Source organism: Chlorocebus sabaeus, chromosome 26 (genome assembly GCF_047675955.1).
Source record: "Chlorocebus sabaeus isolate Y175 chromosome 26, mChlSab1.0.hap1, whole genome shotgun sequence".
NCBI classification, from domain to species: Eukaryota; Metazoa; Chordata; class Mammalia; order Primates; family Cercopithecidae; genus Chlorocebus; species Chlorocebus sabaeus.
In genome coordinates, this window is record NC_132929.1 from 42,516,922 (window position 1) to 42,541,535 (window position 24,614).

Sequence of the window (24,614 nt, forward strand, 5' to 3'; positions counted from 1 at the left end):
TCCCACACCCTCTCTGCCGCCTGCCCAGTGACCTAATTATTGTTTTTTCTTCCAGCCCCGCGGAGGGGAAAACAGAAATTCCTGGTGGATGACACAGGCCCGGCGGCCGCCTGCGAGCAGAGCACGGGACCGGCTGGGCCGGCTTCGCCCGCCCTGAACCCGCCGCCCGCCCCGCCGAGGGCCGCGGAACCCGTCATCAGCTAAGTACAGAGCGGGCGGCGGGCGGGGCGGCGGCCGGGGAAATTGCCGGTTCCCGTGCCCCGCGGGGCCTGCGGGCGCCCCGAGTCTGGGGGGCCCGGGGCAGGCGGGCCGGGGTCCGGGGGATCCCGGGGGGTCGCGGGCGGCCTGGGTTCGGGTGCGCGGGTCCTGAGCTCGAGGATGGCCCCCGCTGGGGAAGGAGCCGCTGGCAGCGCAGGGGCCGCGCGCGGGGCAGGGGGCGGCGGCGGCGCCGGCGCGGGCGGGGAGGGAGGGCGCGGCCCTGGGCTCGGGGCCAGGTCGGGCGGCCCCGGGCTCCGCGGGGGACGCGCGGCGAGGGCGCGGGGCTCTCGGCACCCCTCTCCCGTGGCGGGGCCCTGCCCCGGCTCTTAGAAAGAGCCCTGGGCTCGGAGCCAGAGCGCCGTGGGGCCAGCGCCCCAGCCCTTAGTGGATTGCTTCATCTGCCACTCATGTCCTGCGCCCTGGAAGCTGCAGAGACAGCCTCGGCTCCCCGTGCAAGCGCTGGGCTAACAACTGACAGCAGCGACGCTTGGAATTAGACGTCTAAGGGTCCAAGGGTCAACCCTTTCCTCCAGGCCTGGCAGATCACAGATACTCCTTTTTCTTAACCTTATTAAGGAAAAAGGCAGTCACGCATGCCTTCTGCCAACAAATATTCATTGAGCACCTACTATGCGCTAGACACTATGTTAGGCCTTGAAGATAGAGGGGTGAATGAGACAGACAAAGCCTCCTGTTTTTTTGGTGGAGACAAGCAATAAACACTTGAATACACATCTCAGACAAGATAGTGCTGCAGATGGTGATGGCTGTCAGGAGGCCCCATCACCTGAGGCCAGGGGAAAAGGCGTTGTGGGAGACAGAGGAGTTGTTCTATATAAGACTCAGTGGTCCCAGAGGAAGGCCTTCCTGGGACAGTGCCCCTTAAGCTGAGACCCGAGCAAAGTGTGGGATTCAGCAAGGCAATTTTCTACGGGAAGGGTTTTTAGCTAAAGCAGACAGCAGGTGCAAAGGCCCCAGTCCTCTCCCCAACCCTTGCTGGTAGAATGATCTCTCAGGCTCCTGGACCACCAAAGCACAAGATCGCACCCCTTCTTCTGACAAGGGAGGAAGCGTGAAGCCCAAATCTGGAGTCAGACAGACCTGGCTTTACATTCTGGCCCTGCTGCCCACTAGCTGTGTGACCTTGCACACATCACTTAGCCTCTCTGAGTGGTAGTTCCTGCATCTGTCACATGGGGGGAATGATGCTCTGTTCTTTACAGGTTTGTGTGAGGATTCAATGAAGTAACACCAAAATGTTGCAAGCCCAGACTTGGGCATCCTTATGTGCTCAAACGAATGATCTCTGGGATTCCTAAGAACTCAGCTTCTGCTTCTGAAAACTAGGTCTCTCTCTGACTCGGACTGAAAAGCGAATTTACCTTTCCCCACCCTGGTGGCAATGAGGGGTCCCATGGTAGAACTGTGTGAAACTTGGACAAACTCCAGGAGAGGGGTCCCAGCTGGGGTCTCCTGTTGGATGCCCTTTGGAACTCAGAGCCTTGTTAATAGGAGGAGAGAGGAGCAGTTGATTGGACAGCTCCCCACCCAGTCAGCCACACTATTGGAGTCTCAGCCAGGCATTTGGTGGAGTTCAGAGAGGAGGCCTCCAGCAAGCCCAGGTCAGGGCCAAGCTGTCACACTGGTGAGGTTCATACTTCACATTCTCACCCTCTTCCCTAGGCTTCCCCTCCCTGCCTCCTTTGCTAAACTTGCCCTTCCTTGTGAAAGGACAGGAGGTCAGTCGCTTTACAGTGACTAAGAGAGGACATCAGTCTTTGGAGATACTCCCTCATTTGACATGTGGCGAATCTGAAGCCCAGAGATGGCAGGGCTTTGCCAGAGGCTACACAGCAGTCCCGAGGATGAGAATTTATGCCAAAAACCCTTGATCTAGGGCTGTTTCTCTATGGTACTTCATGGCCTAGTTCTACCCATTTTACACATGGAACAAACCAGGGCCCAAAACTGTAACATAAGCCAGCAAAGGCTTCCCAGGCCAACACTAGCAATGAGGAATGAGGAATGTACTTTAGGCGGGGGTTGGGGGAAATGGGATCCCTCCGGGACCCCTCCAATTATTCCTAGACCCACCTGCTTTTACGATGATCTCTGCCCTCATCCCCCCGCTGGCCCCGCACCAGGGAAAAGACACCTGGAGGGATCTGTAGCTATCAGCTCTCCCTCATCACCCAGGAATCCTAAATCTCCCCATCCTGACAGATCAGCCCAGTTGGGGCCCAGATCCACATTGGTGCCCTTGTCTGTCTGGCTCCCGTGAGAGCTGGCTGTGATGGTTGAGCACCTGGAGGAAACTAAGGTCAGGCTGGGCACCACCTCACTCTACCCCAGGGCTCTAGACCAATGCCCGGGTGGGAGCTTTTTCTCAAGACTTGGACATCAACAACCAGACCTGGCACCAAAAGCCTCTCCTCACCTGCAATGTTTGCTGCCAGCTGCTCTGAGGGGTTGCGTTTTATTTGTTCATTAGCTCATTCATTCATTCTTTCTTGCATTCAATATCTCTAGAGAACCTGCAAGGTGCCAGGCACTGCCCCACACATTGAGGGTGGAGCAGCAAACAAGATGGTGAGGCCCTGCCTTCTGGAGCTCACTTTCTGGGGTGGGGAGACAGGCAGTAAATCAATATACAAAAGACAAGATCAGACAGAGATAACAAGGTGAGGGGGTGGTGCATAATGGGGGTGTTCTTTTAGACCAGGTAGTTGAGCAGCCGCCAAGAAAAAGTGGGGGTGGCGGGTTGGGGGTACCTTGCCGATGTCTGGGGGAGAAATTTAGAAAGAGGTGCCTGCAGATGTCAAGGTTGTGAGGCAGAAACATGCCTGGTGTTTTGGGGGATAGCAAGAAAGGTAGTGTGGCTGGAGTGAGGGGGACAGATGAGTGCGTGGGCAGGGATGAGACTGGAGAAGGGAGGGGCCGCACAGTGTGGGGGTGGGCAGACGGGGGACCCTCAAGGCACCGAGCTGCCCCACTTATTCCATGTCAGCCTCTGTCCAGCCCCTGCCTTGGGTGCACTGTGCCGTCCCGGGCAGCGTGGACATACCCCAGGAGCTCGTTATACAGCAGGCTGTCTGAGGGGGCTTCTCTGCTTCCCCCGCATCCTCACACCCCTTTCACCTGTCCTAAAAGGCAGGATTAAAAGGATGGGAGGGGAAACTGGCCTCCCCTGGGAAGATGCTGGACTCAGAAATCTCTGAATTCTAGGCTTCACCTCTGAGTAACTGCATGAACTTGGATGAGCTACTTAAATGCTCTGAACTTCCATTTCCATATCTGGCTAAATATACCGACTACACAAATAGCTATGAAAGCTAAGCATCCACCAGCCCCTAACCCAGCAGGTACACTCCTAGCTACAGACCCAAGAGAAATGAGCACATGTGTCCAAAAGGCACAGACAGGGTGTTCTTGGGGGTTGTTCACAATGACCCCAAATGAGTCAACCCTGAGGTTCATCATCAGAAGAATGGCTGAAGCCGTGTGGGATAGTTGTACAGTGGAATATTGCACAGCAACAACATAAAGAAACTACTGATAGATGAAGCAACATGGAAGAATCTGACATTTTGTTGAGTGAAAGAGGCCAGACACACAAGAACATGAGCTGTGTGATTCCATTAAGCTGAATTCAATAATAGGTGAGGCTAGTCTGTGGTGAGAAAGGTCAGGATAGTGGTTACCCTTGGGGGTGCTGACTTGGAGGGGGACTGAGGGAAACTTCTGGCATGTTGGAAGTGGTTTATAGCTTTTTTTTTTTTTTGAGACGGAGTCTCACTCTGTTGCCCAGGCTGGAGGGCAGTGATACCATCTCGGCTCACTGCAAGCTCCACCTCCCAGGTTCAAGCAATTCTCCTGACTCAGCCTCCCGAGTAGCTGGGACTACAGGTGCCCAGCACCATGCCCGGATAATAGTTGTATTTTTAGTTTCACCATATTGGTCAAGCTGGTCTCAAACTCCTGATCTCAGGTAATCCACCCGCCTCAGCCACCTAAAGTTCTGGGATTACAGGCGTGAGCCACCACGGCTGGCCGGAAGTGGTTTATATCTTGATCTGGTTGGTATCACATGCGTTTATACCTATGTGAAAATTCATTAAGCTTGAGCTCATCAAACAATTTGAGATTCATGCAAGTTATACCATACATACGTTATATTTCAATAAAAAGGCGTTTCAAAATGCCTAGCGAGCTGGTGAAGGTTAAATGGGATTGAGAATGTAGCTATGCCTGCCTCAAAATAGGGCCTTATGATTGTTCCTGGCTCCCTAGAGCCACTCCGAGGGACAAGGGGTGACCTCCAGCAGCCAGGCTTTGTCTAGACATCAACTGCCGTCGACTGCTGTGACTGCCGTGACAGAGCATCAGCCAGGGTCAGGTGATACTGTGCTGTGCTGTTGGGTTTTGTTTCGTTTTGTATGTATATATATATATTTTTTGCTTTATTTTTTCATTGCTTTGCTTTGTGATGAGAAAATTATTGTGCTTATCATCATTTATTTTATTTATTTATTTTTGAGACTACAGTCTCGCTCCGTCACCCAGGCTGGAGTGCTGTGGTGCAATCTCGGCTCACTGCAACCTCTGCCTACCAGATTCAAGAAATTCTCCTGTCTCAGCCTCCCAAGTAGCTGGGATTACAGACGTGCATCGCCATGCCCAGCTAATGTGTGTGTGTGTATTTTTTTTTTTTTTTTTTGAGACAGAGTCTCGCTCAGTCGCCCAGGCAGGAGTGCAGTGGCCGGATCTCGGCTCACTGCAAGCTCCGCCTCCCAGGTTTACGCCATTCTCCTGCCTCAGCCTCCCGAGTAGCTGGGACTACAGGCGCCTGCCACCTCGCCCAGCTAGTTTTTTTGTATTTTTTAGTAGAGACGGGGTTTCACCGTGTTAGCCAGGATGGTCTTGATCTCCTGACCTCGTGATCCGCCCGTCTCGACCTCCCAAAGTGGTATGTGTATTTTTTATAGAGACATGGTTTCGCCATGTTGGTCAGTCTGGTCTCAAACTCCTGACCTCAAGTGATCCACCTGCTTTGGCCTCCCAAAATGCTGAGATTGCAGGTGTGAGCCACCACGCCCAGCTGCTGCTTATCATCATTCAGTGAGGCAACTTGCTGGCGTTCAGGTCCCCAGGCCTGGTGTGTGCAGCAGAGACCCTGGAGTGGGGAGCCATCCCCTCCCTTTGCAGAGGGGCAGGGTTCCCCAGAGATGAGCTTGGGAGCCTTGGGTTCACCCAGCAATGGGGTGGCAATCCCCACCCCCAGCATTCCTTGGCCCACATCCCCAGTGCCCCCAAGATCAACTGGCTGGAGACAGCTGCACCACTTGTGCCTTTCCACCCTGCCCCAAAGTCACTGCCCCAGGCCCAGAGTGAGGAGTGACGTCCCCAAGGCAATACAGGAAGTCTGCAACAGAGCCAGACTAGGCCAGGGGAGGCGGGGAGAGTGAGAGGCTGAAGGCCTGGGCCACCTAGGGCACCAGCCAAGCTTCCTCCTCGAGCCCAGATGGGGAGGCCCTTCTGAGCAAAGGCTAGGGGTCTGTGTCCTCTCCCTGCTCTGAAGAAGGGGAACAGTTATAAGATTAACGAGGGAAGTACTTTTATCATCAGCTCAGTATCAGGGTGGGCATCGTTCCTTCTTCGCCACCTTAATCACTCTCTGTGGTCTTCTAGTCATTGGCCTGATTCTTGGGCTACAGTCCACTCCCCTGCATGAGACTGGAAGCTCCTTGAAGGCAGGAGATGTGTCTATTTTATTCCCCACTGGGTTTCCAAAGGCTGTGTGAGAGATGAAGGCATGGATGCTGAAGAACCACTCTGAAAGGGATGCCAACACTGAGGGAAGCCAGTGCCAGAGAAGGAAAGGAAGGGTTACTTCTGGGGTGCGTGGTATTTGGCGCTGAGCCTTTATGGTTGTAGAGGTTTCAGGGAAAGCTGGCTGGGATGAGGTTTACAGGAGAGGGCGGGAGGCCCTGCAAGAGTGAAACCTGGACACCTGGAGATGCCAGGCCCTTCCTCTATGAGCTGAAGGTCCCTGATACTGGTGAGAGGCCCAGCTGAAACCTTTGGCCAGGGGTCAGGTGTAGGGGAAGGCAGTTCCTGGGTCCACAGATACTAGAAGCCTGGGTGCCTACTCTTTGCTGCCCATAGGACTCCCAGTACAGCCGGGAGAGGTGCTCCTTCTCCCTGGGGAGGGTAGGCGGCCCAGGCCTTTTCCACCAGTCACACTGGCCCTCCCATTATGGCTCTCCCTTGGAGCTTCTATTTCTAGGAGTTCCCTGTGAGCCTCCAGCCCTCTCCCTCACTGTGTGACCCAGAGAAACCCTCCAGCCCTCAGAGAGGGTCACATAGAGAGGGAGAGGCAGAGCTGGGACTAACTCCAGGCCAGGACCTCTAGCTCCACCTCCACCAGGTACAAGGTCCTTATTCAGGCTGGTTGCCACGGGGTGGCCCCAGCATCAGGTCCCACGTTCTCACTGTGGTTCAGCCAGGAGCCCAGCATTCCCACACTGCCCGGGGGGACTTCTGTTGTCAGGGGCATCTTCCCTGGCAGTGCCCACGGCCCTACACCTGAACCTGAGTTCAGGGCGCTGAGAGTGCTGGCTTCAGGAAAGCCTATTCTCTGGGTCTCTACGAGGGTCTCTTCTGACACCCCCATGAGACTAGGTCTTCCCCAGGGCAGGGCCTGTGCCTCCTCCATCAGACTGGAGACTCCTTGTTCACAGTCCCCTCAAGCTTCAACTCTCCAGTCCTGTGGCACCGAATCTCACTCCAGAATCCCCCAACACCCTCAAGGCTGGCAAGATACACCCTCATGCACCTCCTACTCCAGGTCAGGCCTCTCCGCAGGCTGGGGGTGGAGGCCTGTCCTGGGTCAGGTAGGAGTGTGGGGGGCAGATCTTCCAGCCCCCTCTCCCTGGAAGGCCCTTGTGGTCATGGACCACATCTTTGTTCCCACATCCCCTGTGCCAATTGCAGAGACTGGCCTAGAGTGGGCTCTGGTGGCATGAACAAGGAGGATGTATAGAAGGTGACTTGGGATGTTCTCTGAGGGGATCCAGAAAGAAGTTCCAGGCCTCCAGATCCCCATCCCCACCAGCTCCCCAAGAGCCACAGTCTGGAATTCCACTGAGGGAGACATGTCTTTGACATTCTCTTCCTGGGAATAATTCAGAGGGTTCATTTACTATGCTCAGACCCGGAGGCTTTAGGGACTTTTGAGTCAGGAAACCGGGGTAGAAACCTGGGTGCTGGGAGATCTGGGCAGGGGTGGGTCTGCCAGCCTGCTCCTCAGCCTCCAGCGGGGAAGGGGTGAGCCCCCAGAGCGGGACTGACCTCCAGACAGGCTTGTGCTGCAGGAGCCCTTGGGGCCTGTGGGAATAGCGGGGCCTCTGACAGACGCTTTATCAGGCCCTGTCGCCAGCGTTATCTGCAGCTTCTCAGCAAAGAAGGAGCTACAGTCACTCAGACCACTCCAGGCTGGGAACAAAGCAGCCGAGTCAGCTGGCGTCCCATGGCTCTACTGCCAGACCGGTAGGCTCGGCAGCCTGCGCCCCAAGCTGGGTGTTCAAGGAGGTGGCTGGCCCAGCCAGGCGACGGCCCGTCTGCTGGGACTCCCCCGCTTAGAGCCTGCCGTCACTGGGACCACCTCCCTTGAGCCTGTCTTCAGAAGGGGGATGGGGCATGGGGTCACTCCAGTCCTTCCAGGGCCCTGCTGAAATGTCAGCCACAAAGAATGGGACACAGAGGGGCCTGTCCAGGAACAATGGCCAAGTGTTGGCGTGGGATGAGGGCTGGGGCAGGGCTGGTCAAATGTTTACTTGGAATGATTTGAGTGGGCACCCTCAGGCCACGGGGGCAGCTGGCGCCTGGCACGGAGCCCCTCTACCCACTCTCATGGGGCACTGCAAGGATTCAGGCCCACCCCAGATGGGGCCTGAATGAGAAAGCACCCAGAGAGGGCAGCCAGCCAAGGCCTGGGCATGGTCCTTCTCTGTCAGTCTCTGCCCTCTGTTGGGGAGAAGCGGGAGCTGGGAGGGCCAGCTCCTCTCATTCAGGAAGCACCTGCTTCTCTGGTCTCCTGCAGGGCTGCCAGGAATGGTTGGGCAGATCACGCACTGCAAAAGGGCACCTTGTCGCTGAAATAAGTGGATCTGAAATTCGTGCAATGCGGTAAGGGGCTGATTTAGTCCATAGGCTGCTTTTTGGCGATTTTCTTATAGGAGGGGGCGCCATTGTATACTGGGCACTGGGGATGACAACGTGGTTCTTCTGGTAGGAGCTCACAAGGTATTCGGGGGAGGGTTGCCAGATGTAATACAGGATGCCTAGTTGGATTTGGGTTTCAGATAATCATCAAATATACATATATAAAATATGGGATATTATAAACATTATACATGTAATGCTTTAGTATAAGTCCCATGCATTATTGCAATGTCTGAAGTGTCATAAGGGACACCTCCCCCCGGCACGTAGGGTTAGGGCCCTGGGGCCATGCGGGAGGCTTAGCAGCCGGGCAGTGCAGAGGAGCCCGAGAGGCAACAGGGACAAGATGGAGTGTGGCCTTGAAGTGCCGAGAGTGAGCGGGGCCAGGTGGGGTTGTGAGTGGGGCGCGTACTGTGGCAGGCTCCCTCTGGCGGCCGTGTGGAGAACAGGCTGCAGGGCGCCGCGGAAGAGGCCACTCCGCCAGGAGCCCCGGGCAGGGAGCGTGGAGCTGGAGAGAAACGGCTGACTCTGGACATCTGAACTTTTTATGATGGAGAACGGTAAACGTATACAAAAGCAGTGAGACGAGGCACGCCCATGTCCTCATGACCCGCGTCAACCATCATCAGATCATGGCCAATTATGTTTTATGTAAACCTCTCACCCCTCCCAGCAACGGGATTATTTTGAAGCAAATCCCAGACTTCATATTATTTCATCCATAAAAATGTCAGTATATATCACTAAAAGATAAGGCCTGGATGTATTTTGAAGCTGGAGCCACCAGGAATTTGCCCGGAGCCTTCAAGCCCCTATTAAGAGGGAGGGGCCCCTACCCCAGGAAGCTTCACACTGTGCAGTTAGTTCCCCGCTCTTCTGACCACCTCTCCTAGAACTTTCTAGTTTTTTCTCCCCTAGGACAAGTCTTCCTAGGCCTGAGCCTCTTCTCTTCCCGCTCCTGAATGTGCACCCTCCTTGAGGATGCCCCCTGGGCTGTGGTCTTGGGCTCTCCAGAGCCTCCTCCCCAGAGTTCAGAGCGCCCACAGCCCTTTCCTCTCCGTAGTCCCTAGATAACGGGATTGCCTAAGTCTAGGCCTTCAAAGATGACCCCTCCTGGGAATTCAGAACAGTCAGGCACCCGGGTGAATGAGAGCTCACAGGAAGTCACAGAACGAGGGTCAGGGACACAGATTCGAACATGAAGATACTACTAAGTGAAGAGGAGGCTCTTTGCTCTCCAGAAGGCCACCTCCTCCAGGAAGCCGTCTGGCTCTGCCTCCCTGGGAGATTTTGGGTAGGTCAATTCCCCTCTCCGGGCCTGAGACAGGAACCAGTTCCTTACACAGAGCTTCTCCTTTCTCTCCCTCCTCTCAGATTCTGCACCTGCAAAGTCCCTTGGCCGGGAGGAGCTGAGGGACAAACTGGACTCCGAGGGAGACTGCCAGGACTTTAACTTCCGACAGGCATAGTAACCGCACTTTACAGGAGAGGAAGGTGAGGTGGGAGAGGTAAAGCGACTTGACGGGTCTGCCAGTGTGCAGGGCGCACAACCAGGATTTGAGGGCAAGGCCAAACCCTCAGCCCTGGGCCCCAGGAGCCAGCCGGCTTTCAAGGACCCACACCTCCGGGCAGAATCCGGCTCAGCGGTCCAAATCCCGCAACCCCGCTACCTCCCAGCCTCCCCCAGCAGCTCTGGGAGGCCAGTGCCTCCCTCCCCACTTCATTTCACTCTGGCCCCCTTCTGTGGGCTGGGCGCAGTGGGCACCAGGCACACCATGCTTTTCTCTCATTCAGTCCTCGTGGCAGCTCAGTGAGGGACTGTCCCCATTTCACAGAAGGGGAAACGGACACTCCGAGAGGCGCCAGGAACTGCCCAGGGCCACACAGCTCTGCAGTAGGGGAGGGAGGATGGAGACCGGGTCCTTTGACGGCAGGTGCTCCTTCCACTGCGTGGCAAGAACCGGCTTAGAACAGTTACCTATCTGAGGACCCAAGACCGCATGCTCGTCCTGGCTTTAGGAATCCTTTCTTGTTTTTTCTTTTCTTTTCTTTTTTTGAGATGGAGTCTCACTCTGTTGCCCAGACTGGAGTGTAGTGACGCCATCTCCGCGCACTGCAACCTCCGCCTCTCCAGTTCAAGCGATTCTCCTGCCTCAGCCTGCCGAGTAGCTGGGATTAGAGGCACCCGCCACCCCATCCAGCTAATTTTTGTATTTTTAGTAAAGACGGGGTTTCACTGTGTTGGCCAGGATGGTCTCGATCTCCTGACCTTGTGATCCGCCCGCCTCGGCCTCCCAAAGTCCTGGGATTGCAGGCGTGAGCCACCGCGCCCGGCCTTCTTGTTTTTTTTTTTCTTACCAATAACTCCTTTATCATGTTTCAACCACATGCTCACACTTCATCTTCCTGAAACCCCAGCGAGACAGATCTGATGATAGTTCGACTTTTATGGGCGAAGTGCCGCAAGAGACCAGCCAGGGTCGGGGACCTTGTTCTGAAACTTTCCAGATTGTCCCCAGGCTCGCGTCGCTCCCGGGAACGGCCAATGGACGCTTGTGTTCTTCTAGCGCCCCCTACAGCCTTGCAATGGCATTAAATCACCCTGCCGGGCCAGTTAGTTCTGCTTGAAAAGTTTTCTTCTCAATACTTTGCTGCTGAATCTGGGATTTTCCCTTACAAGTTTGGTTTATTATTTATTTATTTATTTATTTTGAGGTGGAGTCTCGCTCTGTCGCCTAGGCTGGAGTGCAGTGGCACGATCATAGCTCGCTGAATGAACCAAGAATTTGGTTCGCTGCAGCTCAACCTCCCGGGCTCAGGCGATCCTCCTGTCCCAGCCTCCCAAGCAGCTGGGACTGCAGCCTGTGCCACCATGCCAGGCTTCCCCTCACAAATTTGGATCCACCTCGTCCCTCCCTGCTCAACATATTTAGCAATAGTTAAAGCATGTTTATTTTCTGAAACTTTGTCTTCAGGAAAGTAAGATATAATAAAGGCTCAACCAATTGGGGAGGTCGTCAGGCTTGAGAATCACAAGGAGTGTGGATCACCACCAGCCTGGGAAATTTTAAGGGTGAGGTCTGTGTTCCCCCATCGTCCTAGACCAAGGCTCTCCCAGGAAAGGGACTGTGTCTCCCTCAGGCTCCCTTGCCCACCACATCTTGATGAGGCTCTTCAAAGCAATGACAGGGGCAGTGAGTGGGGAAGAGGTGGCCTCTGGCCTCTGCTTACACCTTGCGGTGGGTGACACCCTGTGCCTGCAACAGAGGAGGGGAGTTCTGTGTTCCCTGAGGCTCCTGTGGAGATTAGAAAGAGCCAGAAAGACCTGGCAGGTGCAGCCTGGGGCTCTCTCTGCACATACAGGCCTTTCTCAGAGCCCAGAGGAACTTGAACATGGGCAGCAGTGTGAGCGAATCTTTCTGATGGGGGCATATTTGAGTGGAAGACTGCTGTTCCAGGAGGCAGGAGCCTGGGATGACATTCACTGGAGAAGGGGGAGGGGCCAGAAGAGGAGAGAGGGAAAGGCCAGACTGTGTCAAAGGCCCCATGGTTCCCAGGTCTCCACTCTGAATGTCCTGCCACCAACTAGTCACCCCAACTCTGAGGTCCTGCAGGTTCCTCAACTCCCATCTCGAACATTCCCGCCCACACCTACCCCTCCTTCTGGGTTACTCCTCTTGGTTCATTCATTCATCCGGCATTCCACCTACACGTAGTTGATCATTTATCAAGTGCCAGGTGTATTTTGCTTGTTTGTTTGGTGGGAGTTTATTGAGGTACAATTTACATATTGTAAAATTCACCCTTTTTTAACATACAGTTATGTGGGATCTGACAAATGTATAACAGATGTGTAAATACTGCCACAATCAAGATATAGAATATTTCCATCAACCCAGAAAATTCTTTCCTGCTCCTTGTAGTGAACCCCTCCCACCTTCAGCCTCAGACAACCTCTGATCTGTTTTCTGTCCCTGTAGTTTTGCCTTTTCCAGAATGCCATGTACATGAAATCATACAGTACATAACCTTTTGAATCTGACTTCTTTTGCTGGGCATCAATGCTTTTAAGAGTCATCTATGAATACGTTGCATGTATTCATAGGTGTTCCTTTTCATTGGCGAGATGGATTGCAGTGTGTAGGTATACTACAATATATTTTTCTATTCACCAGATGATAAGCATTGAGTTGTTTCCAGTTTTTGGCAATTATTAATAATGCCACAGTAAATGTTCGTGTGTAGGTTTTTGTGCAAACATAAAAGTTCATTTTTCTGGGATAGATGCCTAGAAGTGGAATTGTGGGTTCTCATGTAAATGTATGTTTCACTTGATAGAAGTCTGCCAAATTCTGGCTAGGCTTGGTGGCTCATGCCTGTAATTCCAGCACTTTGGGAGGCTGAGGTGGGTGGGTCACTTGAGATCAGGAGTTCGAGACCAGCGTTGCCAACATGGTGAAAACTTGTGTCTACTAAAAATACAAAAATTAGCTGGGTGGTAGTGGCCCATGCCTGTAATCCCAGCTACTTGGGTGGCTGAGGCAGGAGAATCACTTGAACCTGGCAGGGCGGGTGCGGGTGCGGAGGTTGCAGTAAGCTGAGACTGTGCCACTGCACTCCAGCCTGGGTGACAGAGTAAGACTCTGCAGAAGAAAAAAAGAAAGAAAAAAGAAAAGAGAGAGAGAGAGAGAGAGAGAGAGAGAGAAAGAAAGAAAGAAAGAAAGAAAGAAAGAAAGAAAGAAAGAAAGAAATCTGCCAAATTCTTATTCAGAATGACTGCACCATCTCCAAAGCCATAATAACCTTTGAAGTTTAAACTTTAACTTGAGTGTCTTGAAAAATACCAGGAAGAATCTTATTCCTAACTGGAAGGATCACTTTTTTTGGCAAATGAAAGTTTTCATTTCTCCAGGGTAGATGGGTGTGGAATTGGTGGCTTATATATTAAGCATATTCTATAAAAACTACCAAACTGTTTTCCAAAGTGACTGTAGCATTTTGCATTCCTCTAGTAATGTTTGTATTTTGATTTTCCCACATCTTTATTAAGTGCTAGTCTTTAAAAATGTTTTATTATGAAAATTGGTAACACCCACAAAAGTAGAAAAAATAGTATTAATATAACGGGTCTCCGTGTGCTCATCACCAGTTTCATCAATTACCCTTTCATGGTTTATCTTTTTTTTTTTTTAATGAAGTTTTGTTCTTGTTGCCCAAGCTGGAGTACAGTGGTGCAGTCTTGGCTCACCGCAACCTCCACTTCCCAGGTTCAAGCAATTCTCCTGCCTCAGTCTCCTGAGTAGCTGGGACTACAAGCATGCGCCACCATGCCTAGCTAATTTTGTATTTTTAATAGAGATAGAGTTTCTCCATGTTGGTCAGGCTAGTCTTAAACTCCCGACCTCAGATGATCCTCCGCCCGCCTCAGCCACACAAAATGCTGAGTGCTGAGATTACAAACATGAGCCACCGCACCTGGCATTTTATTTATTTTTTTATTTTATTATTTTTTTTTAGACAGGGTCTCACTCTCTCACCCAGGCTGGAGTGCAGTGGCATGGTATCAGCTCACTGTGGCCTCAACCTCCCAGGCTGAAAGGACCCTTCTGCCTCAGCCTCCCAAGTAGGTGGGATTACAGGTGCACCACCACACCTGGCTTTTCATGGCTTATCTTGTTTCATCCCCTGCTCTCCCACAATGACCAAGTTACTTCTGAAGCAAATCCTAGATGTCGTATCATTTCATTCCTATTCAGTATTATATCTAAAAGACATGGATTCCGTTTGTTTGTTTGTTTGTTTTTGAGATGGAGTTTCACTCTTGTTGCCCAGGCTGGAATGCAATGGTGAGATCTCAGTTCACCGCAACCTCCACCTCCCGGGTTCAAGCCATTCTCCTGCCTCAGTCTCCCGAGTAGCTGGGATTACAGGCATGCACCTCCATGCCCTGGTAATTTTGTATTTTTAGTAGAGACGGGGTTTCTCCATGTTGGTCAGGCTGGTCTCAAATTCCCGACCTCAGGTGATCCACGTGCCTCAGCCTCCCAAAGTGCTGGGATTACAAGCGTGATCCACCATGCCCGGCCACGGATTCTTTTTTTAAAAAGTCACAATACCCTTATCATGTATAAAATGTGTGCCATTATCACTCTTCCTATCATGATATCTCCAGTCGGTGCTCACATTTTCCTTTGTCTCATGAATGTCATCATTTCTTTTTTTTCAACTTGTTTGTTTGAATCAGGATACAAATAACGTCACTGCGTTCCCATTGGTTTATGTGTCTTTAAGTTACTTTGTTTGAAAGTCATTTGCAATAGTTTTTCTCTTTGTGGTATTAAAGTAAATTAAAATAAAGACCAGGCCAAAAGAATCCCTGAGCAAACAAAACCAGTTAGGCCTCGTAAGTGACCTCAACCTTGCGTGATGTGCAAACATAAGCAAACTTAACTTGAGCTATTTATTGTAAATGCTTATATGTAAAAAAATTACCAGAACCTAAGCTTAACCAATCAGAAGTAGCTAACAAACTTACATAATGAGGAACTTTCCCATGGGATAGATTAAATAAGGCAACTGTATAACTGTAACCAATCAAATATTTTCTTTGCTTTACTTCTGTGTTCCTTGTATAAAAACCCACCCCTTGTGTTCCCTCATTTCTGGTTTGAAACTGCCCAATTCATGAATTGTCATTTGCTCCTATAAATTCTTTAAAATTTTATTGTGCCTGAGTTTACCTTTTTCTTATTTTTAGGGACAGGGTCCAGCTTTGTCGCCCAGGCTGAAGTGCAGTAGCATGATCGTAGCTCACTGCAACCTCAAATTCCTCGATTCTCCTGCATCAGCCTCCTGGGAAGCTAGGACTACAGGTGCATACCAGCACACCTGGCTAATATATATTTTAGAAACGGGGACTTGCTATGTTCCCCAGGTTGGGCTAGAACTCCCAGCTTCAAGTGATCCTCCTGCCTCAGCCTCCTAAAGTGCTGACAGAGGTGAGCCACTGCACCTGGCCTCAGTTTAATTTGAATGGTGGTTAAGTCACTAATTCAATGTGTAGATTTATTTGCTTTATTTTGCTTTAGGTTTTTAGGATTTTTAAATCTTTCTTTTTTTTAGAAATTTATTTAAAGATTTTAAATTTTATTTCTGGTTCCAAAATCTATCATACAAAATATATTCAGAAAGGTGTAGCTTTTATGCCCCCTTCCCCATAACTATTAATTTTTAAACATTATTCTTTCTTATTACATTAATTTAACATGTATCACATACATAATGCATATATATTCATATCCTTCCCTCCTTTTTTTTTTTTTTTTTTTTTTGATATGAGGATCTCACCATGTTGCTCAGGCTGGACTTGAAATCCTAAATTCAAAAAATCCTCCTGCCTCAACCTTGAGTAGCTGGGCCTACAGGTATATGCCTCCATCTTTGACTCTTCCTTTTAGGTAAGGGTTAGCATGCAACGACACTTCCCTGCCTCTTGCTGTATTCGCTGTCCATCCCACTCTAGCTGTCTCTCCCCAGTAGCTGGTCAAGATTGTCCTCAGACCCCTTCACAGCCACAGAGTCCTCCATTGTGCTGGTAACCACAGGCCTCTGCTGGTGGACATTTTCCTTGCTGCCATTCTTTAGCGATTACAAATTGAATTGCAATAAAACGCCTGTGCTTTTCCTTTTGGTATTTTTTGCTAGTGTCTCTCTAGGGTAGATTCCCAGCAATGGGATTCTTGAGTCAAGGGTTGAACATACACGCAATTTTGCTACAGCTACTGCCAATTCCCCCACAGAGGGGCTGCATCATTTTGCATTCCCGTCAGCTCTGTCTAGGAGTGCCGGTAGAACGCATTGCTAAACTTTTGGATTTTTGCCAATCTGATAGGTAGGAAGTGGTATCTCTGAGTAGTTTTCATTTGCATTTCCTTTGTTTGAGCAACATTGATCACATTTTCACAGGGTTATGAGCCATTTGCATTTCTTTGTGCATTGTCTGTTAATATTTTCAGCCCATTTTTCTAGGAAGTTGTTCATTTTTTCCTTCTCTACTTTTAGAAGCCGTTCACTAGAGGCCTTCATGCTTTGCCTGTGATACAGGTTGCAGGTGTTTTCTGCCATTTGTCATTTGTCTTCTTTCTTTCTCTGTTTGTTTGTTTGCTTGCTTATTTATTCATTTATTCGGGGGAGGTAGCCATGAACAGGGTGACCCTGAGGAACTCCACTGACGTGCGCAGCCCAAGTCAGAACCTTGGATGGTCCTGGATGCGCCTCCTCCCAACCCTTCCCTGTGCTGTCCTTTCTGCCTCTGACCCCTCTCCTGCTGCCCAGTGACCACCCTGCCCCTGTCCTTCCCTGCCCGGGCCCTCAGCATCACCCAGTCTGAGCTCAGAGAGGACTGGAAACAAGCCTGGTCGTCTCTGTATCCCCCGCGACATGCCGGGCAACTGATCAGTGAGTGAGTGAATGAATTAATGAACGAATGAAAGAATGAATGAATCCTGTGTAGCTAAAACAGCCTCTCAGTCCAGGAAGCCAAGTCAGAGAGGAGCCTGGAAGAGCACCTTCGAGATCAAGGTTTCTTCACCCCTAGCACTCTCTTCAGACCTAACTCGGGTCTGAGTTTCTACTCCCAAATGCCTCACAGGCAATATATGATGACTGCTTCTTTTCATAATTTAAAAGAACATTTGCTTATTGTAGAAAATGCGGAAAATACAGAGCAGTCCAAAAAAAGAATTAGAAATTCTGCATTAACTCATTGCCCAGAGGAAACGGCTATGGACATTTTGGTGTATTTTTATTCAACTTTTAAAAACATATTTTATTTTTACATATTTTATACAGTGTGGACATACATATGCATACATGCCTCCTAAACATTATAACACACATATTTCCTCATGACATTAAACTTTTGCATAACATCATAATTGTAAATGATCACAGAAAAATGCCTCAAAACGAATGTGTCATATCCTAGCCCCACCACTTAACCTCTCTGTGCCTCAGTTTTCTCCTCTGTAAAACAGGGATAGTAATAGTACCTCCTTGGTAAGTTGTTTGTAAGGGTTCAATGTGATTATGGTGTGAGTGTGGGAAGCGCTCGGAAAGTGTCATTGTCATCATTATTAGAACTATTATTCCCTAATTGCAAACATTTAAATTCTAATTTTATTCTCTCGCAAATGACACTGTCATGGATCTCTCTGCTCGGGAGGGTTGTGTGGGAACCTCAGAGAGCTTGTTTCACCCCCTGTCCCCCAAAACTAAGCACAACAGGGACAGAGAGAGCGAGGTGTGCTGGGAGGCCCCGTGGCTGAAAGTTAGGAGAACAGATCTTGGCACTGGCAGCCTGGAGAAGGAGGGCAGAGGGGTGGGGGTGTGGGGAACGGCATCTGTGAAAGCTCGGAAGCTTCTGGAAGAGCATGAGAAGTTCTGATGTGGTTGCTGGGGTGGCAGTTCCTGTCCCTATTTGACCAATGGGTAATTGAGGGCCAGGAAAGGGGTGACTTGTCTGATGATGTGGGTGGGCACCAAGTCGGAGCTTCCTGGCTCCCCACATGCTGAAAAAATCTGTGTTTTATGGGAGAAGGAGATGAAGAGGAGGAGGAAGAATTTGGGGCTTTGGAAGTGTGCATGCCTGTGAGCCCCTGCCCAATCAAGGTTCAGCTGTCCTGCAAAGCAACCCAGCAGGTCCTATGAGCTGGAGGCCAGTTTGCTATGTTTGTCTCCATGGGTCTTTTCCCTGATGTCTCCCAAACACAGACACCTGGGCTGGCAGCTGACAGGTCTCCTGAGCTCCACCCTCACCTCCCATCCCTTCAACCCAGTGGCCTTGCAGACAAAGGCTGGAAAGCCAGGTCCCATTTCCAGTCATCATCCACAGTGCATAATTAGGCGGTGCCTGCCTCGTGTTTATTTAAAGAAGGAGTGTGACCTCGGCATCAGTGCTTCTGCCAAGAGGGAAGAGCCCAGGAAGGCCCAGAGAGAGCTGGGGGCTTGGGCAGCAGGGGTTTGAGGCTTGAAAGGCCAGGCCAGCCTGTGGTATAGGCATCAACAAGCAAAGTTTGAGGACTCCTGAAAGTTCTCCAAAATCTTACCTGCTGCCTGTCACCATTCTCAGTCCATTATTAGAATGGTAGAGTCTCAACAGTTTTCTAAATACCAAAGAAAATGCAAATTGATACTTCTTGGAGCACCTCTATCCTTTAAGGTCTGAATTTGAGAACATTGCAATAGCAGCCTCATTGCTGCACTAGTCCAAACACTTCTGTGTAACCCTCTTCCACATGCAGTGCTGAGGAGTTCTTGCTGCCTACTGTTTACAGAGGGTAGTCCGAGGGATAAGAGATGTCAATCCCACGTGGTGAAAACTCTGCGCTCTAGAACTTGGGAATTATCTGCTAATAAGACCTGACATTTCTGAAGGCCATTAGGAGTTAAACCTCAGGCTCAGAATGTATAATGGGGAGGGATTCTAGATGCTTTTAGACCACTCTTCTCATGGAGTAGAAAAAAATGTAGAGAAACCTCAGAGAGGGGAAGGGACTTACCTACACCAGTTAATGGTAGAGCTGGGACTAGAACACAGGTCTCCTGATTTCAGCCTCAACTCTCCGGCACCATGTTGCTTCCCTCCATTCAAAGAGCAGTGAGGGGGCAGTCAGCACCAGCTGGAGTGTGGCAATGAAGAGCTCACAGTCCCTGCCCAAGAGGAGCTTCCAGAGGCTGACAAGGGTACGGGAACAGGGATTCATCTGACTCAGAGTGGGTGGAGTTTAGGCAGGGGTGGGTCTGAAGGACTGTGGGGAACAGGGTGGTGAGACAGACATCAGCACATTTCCCAAGGGGATTAACATAGGAGGTTGAAGGATGAATGGGGCTTCTTCACCAGCAGAGATACGGAAGGGTGTTCCAGGAAACGGGAATGGCGAACTCATGGGAAAAGGAGGCTGATTTCTCCTGTTCCCAGGTGACAGTGGATTCCCTGCGGACTTAACCAGGATTCCCAGTGCTCAGTGCGGACCCTCCCACCGCAGAGCCCGAGGCTACTGTAATCTGTAACCTTATGGGGGCATATATAGTTACAAAGAGATTGGTTGGACAGGATGGATTTTAGTCTGGTGGAAATGCGGGCATTGTGGCAGGTGATGAGAAAAATCCTTTTTTGGGTAGCAGTGGTGAAAACGTTTGCACGGGTGCGCTGGCATGCGTGCAGGGGTGCCTCTTCCTTGGTCTCAATTCTGTTGACTTTCAAACACAGTTTACGAGCCATCTTCCCATGTCCAACTGTTAAGGTGGCCACTACCCCCTCCCTCTCCTGGATCATGCCATCCCCCGCTCTGAGCCTCAGTTTCTCCACATGTAAAATGAGGCAGGTGGACTTGCTTGCCTTAAAGACCCCTTCTGCCTGGGGCTGGTTCTTTAGCCCAGTCTCTGCTTCTCCCTCTGCGGGGATGTCAGAGGCGCCCTCTCGTGGTGGATATTGGCCATGCATCCTGGGACTGGGCGCAGGTTTTTGCTTGGCCTCTGAGGGTGTGTGCTTGTGTGTGCATGTGCGTGTGAGCGTGCCTGTGTACTGGGAGTGGTTACACAGCGGTTGCGTGACAGGCTCATGACACATAGAATGCAGAACTTCGCTAACTCTCAGACCCTGATGAAAACACAGATAAAGAGGTGGGGGTCATTTAAAATAAGGGCAAAAGCTGCTAAAAGCTTCCTGGGGTCTTTGTCTGGGACACCTAGGGTTCCAAAATGCCCTGGGCCACCCATCTTGCTAATACATTTTGAGAGCATCACTCCTCTGCTCAGAATCTCATCCTGCCACCCATCTGCTGAACAGAGTAAACATCAAACTCCCGGCCCTCCAGAAAACCTGTGTCCTCACTTCTCACTCCTCTTCTTTCCTATACCACTCCAGGTGAACTACTCCATCCTTCCCATCCCCTGCCCTCTGCTTATGCTGGGACTTTTTTTCCCCCAGAGCGTCCTACCCTATCCTTTAGTCCCCCATAGCACCTTTCAAGATGTGGCTAAAATGCCACCTCCTCCAGGAAGACTCCCTGAATTTTCCCACTTGGATCTGTGCTCTCCTTCCTCTGAACCTCCAGGCAAATTTGTCTCAAACTGTCTGCTGGGATGTAGACAGTTTTAGAGTTTACCCCAGGTAATTTAAGTCGAAGATGTCCCGTTTTGTTCCCCCTACTCAAACACTGGCTCCATGTCTGCTTTATATCTGGGCCCTTCTAAATACTGAGCCTTCCCCCATGGCATCCAGGCATCCTTCTGCAAGGCCCTGATTCCCACTCCTTCCCTCTGCCTCCTCCTTCAGTAGGGGCTGCTGTCATGGAAGGAGGCCTGGCAGTGGAGGAAGAAGACATGAGCCTTGGGCCAGACTCTTACTGGATTCCCAACCCACCTGCCCTGTCTTCAGTAGACAAGTGCTACCCAGCACAATGGCTCCAGTTGCTGAACTGTGTGTGGGAGCCTGGTCTCTGGGTGCCCAGAATGAAGAGTCAGACCCAGGTCACTGCCTGACTCTTTCAAGGACAGAAGTAAGAACTGCAGGCCTAACAATAACATCCCTGGCTATTTGTAGAAGTCTGCTTGGTCAGCCCATGCTCTATAACATGAATTTCTCATACAACCCATTTTTAGATGGGGAAACAAGAGCTCAGAGAGGCTAGGTAACTTGTTCAAGATCACACAGCTCTGAGCGCAAGTGTTCAAACGTAGTCCACACTTTCCATCTGTCTCCAAATCCTGTGCAGTTTCTGGAATATTTTGCTGTCACTGTGCCTTGCACAAATCCAGGATTTGATAAACTCCTGGATAATAAAAGGCAGGCATGAATGAATATATAACCAGCGCTTTCTGTTTGACTTCCGCACTGCCCCAGGCCCACACGCGCACGTCTGCAAGGGAAGAGTGACAGAATTGGGTTTGTCTAAGAGGGTGATGGCTCGGGGGGCCAAAGGGAGAGGTGAACCCTGCATCCCAGAGGGGTGAATTCTCTGATGTGAAACCTCTGGGTAGTAGGGAGTAATGGGTCCTGGGCATGACGGGGACTGGCACCCCCTGATGCACTGTCCCAGTTAGGTTGTATCTGGTGCTGTGGTCCATGAACGTTCCACAGCCAGGGCTGGCCTGCAGGCTCAGGACTTGCAATTAATCCAAATTCTCTGAGAAGCAGGTGCAAAGTCAGGATTAGATGTGCAAGAGATGTATTAGGGAACATGGCTATGAGGGAAGATGGGGAGGCTGGGAGGACCATCCGACCACAATGCAGTTCTGTTGTGGACCTCAAGGAGCCTGCAGGGAGTGCAGCCACCTCAGACACACACCTTGGTGATAGATTTTACAGCTCAGTTGCTGAAGCCATTGGTCAATGATGCTTCTCACAGTCAGAGATCTGAGAGGGGCATTTTCACAGCCACCGAAGACCTTCTGCCTCCCAGGGCCTCCTCACCGGCCTGGCCTGGAGAACTGCCACTGGCACCCACAGTTAGAGGGAAGGAAGTTTCAGGCCTCTATAAGCCAGGAGAGAAGTTCACTACTCCAGTCTGGGCCAGGTGTCCGGCTCTGGTGGGTGGAACCATTTGCCCAGCTGTCCTTCAGCTGAGGGTTGGGGCCTGACCTCTGAAGTGAAGGCACCCACAGAGCTGGCCATTGAGGCAAACGACCAGCATCCTGGGGCATGGGCACTGGCAGGGGAGATGAGGTCTTGTGAGATGTAGGTGCCACTCTCTTGCAGAACCCACACAGCAGCTCCATGAGGCCGGGAGCTGGTCTGTCGTTTATCTGGGTGCAGGGTGTGCACACCACCTGGCACTGACAGTGTCAGGGACTTCTGCTGGCCAGGACAGACCCCATGCCTACTCAGTGGCCACCACCCGTAGGGCAGCAACATCAGGACCTGTCTTCCCCGTTGGTTAGGGGTTTTGAAGCATGCGGGGAAGCAGTCCAGGTTCTAGTGCTGGTTTTGGGTCTGACTCTCTCACTAACTGGAGCAAGTCCCTTACAACCCCAGGCCTCAGTTTCCTTATCTGTCGAGTGGAAATCATCACACTGATGGTGAAGAGGCCTTGTGGTATGGAGGGTTTGGGTTCAACTTATTTTTTTGAGCTGATTTGAATCCCATTTCCCCAGTTATTTGCTATATGGTTTTAGGCAAGTTACTCAATCTCTTGAAGACTCAATTTCCCATCTACAAAATGGGAGTGAAGAAGAATCTCTTTTTCTTTCCAAGAAATGTAAATGTGAGAATTCAGTAAGGGAACGCTCAGACAGCTCTGAGCACAGCATCTGGAGCGTCGCTGTGACGTGGCAGCACTCTTTGCAGCATGTAGGCAGACACACCCCTTCCTCTCTCCTCCTTCACCTCTTCCCCAGCCCCTCCCCTCACATCTCCTTCGCTAATGGGTCAAGCAGTGGTCAGTGTCTGGCCAACAGTGGAGACTCAACCATGTGCAGAGAGTGAAAATGCACTGCGGACCTCCTGCCCAGGTAGCACCAACCTCATTCATTCACTTCCAGAATGACAGGTGCTGTGCTGAATACCTCGGAAGATGGCCCCAGTGTTCCTCCCCAAGGGGTTCCCAGTCACATCAGCACAGCACAGGATGGGTCCTGCTGTGCCAAAGCTCTCTACAGGCTTGTAGGGACCCTGGCTGAGAGGTCTGGACACCTGGATTTCAATCCAGTCTTTGCCATCCACTCCCTGTGTGGCCCTCCCCCACAAACTAAATAAAAATTTCATGAGTTGGGGAAGGAGACACAAGAGGAAGTAAGATGAGAGGATGGAAGTGAGTTGAAGAGCAAGGAGGAAGGAGCCTGGAGCCTGGGCCTCCCTGTGTTGTGGTGTGCGCCAGAGTGGAAGCGGAAGTGGAAGCAGAAGCGGAAGTGGTCTTGCCGGTGGGTGTGACTGGCCTCACAGAGCGGCCAGGGCAGCAGGATGTGCCTGCGTGCCCAAGAGGGTTTCCCACAGCCCCAGGTGGATTGGACTCAGAAGCATGTTTCTGAGTGCCCGAGAGTGTGGCCCAGACAAGGCACAGAGGACAGGAGTGTCAGAGGCATTCAAACCACAGCGACTCCATCCTCAACAGGGGCTGGGGAAAATGATGCTGAGGCCTGCCGGGTTGCATTCCTAGGAAGTTAGACATTCTTAAGTCACTGGATGAGATAGGAGGGGGCCACAAGATACTGGTTACAAAGACCCCGCTGATAAAACAGGACGCAGTAAAGAAGCTCGCCCAAACCAAAATGGATGAAAGTAACCTCTGGTCATCCTCACTGCTCATTATATGCTAATTATAATGCATTAGGATGCTGAAAGACACTCCCACCAGTCCCATGACAGTTTACAATTGCCATGGCAACATCTGGAAGTTACCCTATATGATTTAAAAGGAAGAGGAACCCTCAGTTCTGGGAAATTCCCACCCTTTTCCTGGAAAATTCATGAATAAACCACTCCTTGTTCAGCATATGATCAAGAAATAAACAAAAATAGCCAACCAGCAGCCCTCGATGCTGCTCTGCCTGTAGAGTAGCCATTGTTTTATTCCTTTACTTTCTTCATAAACTTGCTTCCGCTTTACTCTGTTGACTCGCTGATTTTTCTTTCTTGAGACAGAGTGTTGCTCTATCTCCCGGGCTGGAGTGCAGTGGTGCAATCTCTGCTTATTGCAACCTTCACCTCCCAGGTTCAAGTGATTCTCCTGCCTCAGCTTCCCAAGTAGCTGGGATTACAGGCATGCACCACCATACCCGGCTAATTTTTGTATTTTTAGTAGAGACAGGGTTCCATCATGTTGGCCAGGCTGGTCTCGAACTCCTGACCTCAGGTGATCTGCCTGCCTCAGCCTCCCAAAGTGCTGGGATTACAGTCGTGAGCCACCGTGCCTGGCTGGAAGGTACTCATTTTATGGAAGATAACTCCTGGGTCCAAGCAAAGTGGGAGGTAGGTTAGAAGACGCCTACATGAAGCTGGGATCCCAAAGGGCTACCTCCTCAATAAAGTAGGGAAAACATGTCCATAGAGGCTTGTCTGCTTCTGTCTCAACGCAGTTGGAGCAAAGGAAAGATGGATTTTCCTGGAATCTCTGGGTCAAGCCCAGTTTCTTTTC

General features: G+C 51.0%; 1 long non-coding RNA gene across 7 annotated transcripts; it reads left to right on the plus strand.

Annotated features, from left to right (window-relative positions):
* Positions 1-502: 502 nt before the first annotated feature.
* LOC140710482 (uncharacterized) lies at positions 503-23,968 on the plus strand. 7 transcript variants are annotated; one of them, XR_012091522.1, is made up of 6 exons: positions 503-8,445; positions 9,856-9,975; positions 13,999-14,104; positions 15,239-15,479; positions 15,821-15,938; positions 20,819-23,968. It is a non-coding gene; the product is annotated as an uncharacterized lncRNA (long non-coding RNA). The 7 variants fall into 7 exon arrangements; XR_012091523.1 differs by having other exon boundaries at positions 15,821-15,905; XR_012091525.1 differs by having other exon boundaries at positions 15,841-15,905.
* Positions 23,969-24,614: the final 646 nt, after the last annotated feature.